This window comes from Arachis ipaensis, chromosome B5, assembly GCF_059453495.1.
Source record: "Arachis ipaensis isolate K30076 ecotype BB chromosome B5, ASM5945349v1, whole genome shotgun sequence".
Taxonomy (NCBI): Eukaryota; Viridiplantae; Streptophyta; class Magnoliopsida; order Fabales; family Fabaceae; genus Arachis; species Arachis ipaensis.
The window spans coordinates 72978838-72980821 of record NC_142440.1 but is presented as its reverse complement, the minus strand read 5'-3'; the positions used below and the strand labels follow the sequence as shown (position 1 = coordinate 72980821).

The following is a 1984-nucleotide window of genomic DNA, read 5'->3' as shown; positions in this document are numbered from 1 at the left end:
ACAGAGAGTGGCATGAGGTTTATCCCTGACCCCAGGTCACACAGAGCCTTCTCAAAGGTCATGGTGCCTATGGTACAAGGTATGAAGAATTTTCTGGGATCCGGTTTCTTCTGAGATAATGTCTGCCTCATTAATGCATTCAGTTCATTGGTGAACAAGGGGGTTCATCCTCCCAAGTCTCATTACCAAATAACTTGGCATTCAGCTTCATGATTGCTCCTAGATACTTAGCAACTTGCTCTTCAGTGATGTCTTCATTCTCTTCAGAGGAAGAATATTCATCAGAGCTCATGAATGACAGAAGGAGGTTCAATAGAATCTCTATGGTCTCTGTGTGAGCCTCAGATTCCTTTGGTTCCTCAAAGGGAAACTCCTTTCTGTCTAGAGGACGTCCCATGAGGCTTTTCTCACTGGGACTCACATCCTCCTCACTCTCTCCAGGTTCGGCCATGTTGGCCATGGTTATGGCCTTGCACTCTCTCTTGGGATTTTCTTCTGTATTGCTTGGGAGAGTACTAGGAGGAGTTTTAGTAATCTTCTTACTCAGCTAACCCACTTGTGCCTCCAAATTTCTAATGGAGGACCTTGTTTCATTCATGAAATTTAGTGTGGTCTTGGATAGATTAGAGACTGTGGTTGCCAGGCCAGAATGGCTCTGTTCAGAATCCTCTGTATGTTGCTGAGAAGATGATGGAAAAGGCTTGCTATTGCTAAACCTATTTCTTCCACCATTATTATTGAAACCTTGTTGAGGCTTCTGTTGGTCCTTCCATGAGAAATTTGGATGATTTCTCCATGAAGGATTATAGGTGTTTCCATAGGGTTCTCCCATGTAATTCACCTCTGCCATTGCAGGGTTCTCAGGATCATAAGCTTCTTCTTCAGAAGATGCTTCTTTAGTACTGTTGGATGAAGCTTGCAATCCATTCAGACTCTGAGAAATCATATTGACTTGCTGAGTCAATATTTTGTTCTGAGCCAATATGGCATTCAGAGTATCAATTTCAAGAACTCCCTTCTTCTGAGGCGTCCCATTGTTCACAGGGGTTTTCAGATAAAGAGATCCTCCTGAGTTCCTGAGCTAATATTTTGTTCTGAGCCAATATTTTCAACCATTTCAATGAGTTCCTGAGCTTCTGCAGGGGTTTTCAGATGAAGAGATCCTCCTGCAGAATGGTCCAATGACATTTTTGACAACTCAGACAGACCATCATAGAATATACATATGATGCTCTATTCTGGAAGCATGTCAGTAGGACACCTTTTGATCAATTGCTTATATCTTTCCCAAGCTTCATAGAGGGACTCACCTTCCTTCTGTCTGAAGGTTTGGATTTCCACTCTAAGCTTGCTCATCTTTTGAGGTGGAAAGAATTTGGCCAGGAAAGCACTGACCAGCTTTTCCCAAGAGTTCATGCTTTCCTTAGGTTGTGAATCCAACCATGTTCTAGCTCTGTCTCTTACAGCAAAAGGGAAAAGCATCAGCCTGTAGACCTCGGGATCAACTCTATTGGTCTTGACAGTGTCACAGATTTGCAAGAATTCAGCTAAAAACTGATGAGAATCTTCCAATGGAAGTCCATGAAACTTGCAATTCTGTTGCATTAGAGAAACTAATTGAGGTTTAAGCTCAAAGTTGTTTGCTCCAATGGCAGAAATTGAGATGCTTCTTCCGTAGAAGTTAGAAGAGGGTGCAATAAAGTCACCAAGCATCTTCCTTGCATCTCCACCATTGTTATTGGGTTCGGCCATGTCTCCTTCTTTTTCGAAAATTTCTGTCAGGTCCTCTCTAGAAGGTTGTGCTTTAGCTTCTCTTAGTTTCCTCTTAAGAGTCCTTTCAGGTTCAGGATCAGCTTCAATAAGAATGTCTTTATCCCTGTTCTTGCTCATATGAAAAAGAAGAGAACAGAAAAGAAGAGGAATCCTCTATGTCACAGTATATAGATTCCTTTATGTGAGTAGAAGAAGAGAAGAATAGAAGAAG

At 41.9% G+C, this 1984-nt stretch overlaps 1 non-coding gene across 1 annotated transcript; it reads left to right on the top strand.

The window, feature by feature from the left end:
* The first annotated feature begins 1242 nt into the window (after positions 1–1242).
* LOC148564617 (small nucleolar RNA R71) lies at positions 1243–1350 on the top strand. Its single transcript, XR_015884359.1, has one exon. It is a non-coding gene; the product is annotated as a small nucleolar RNA R71 (small nucleolar RNA).
* Positions 1351–1984: the final 634 nt, after the last annotated feature.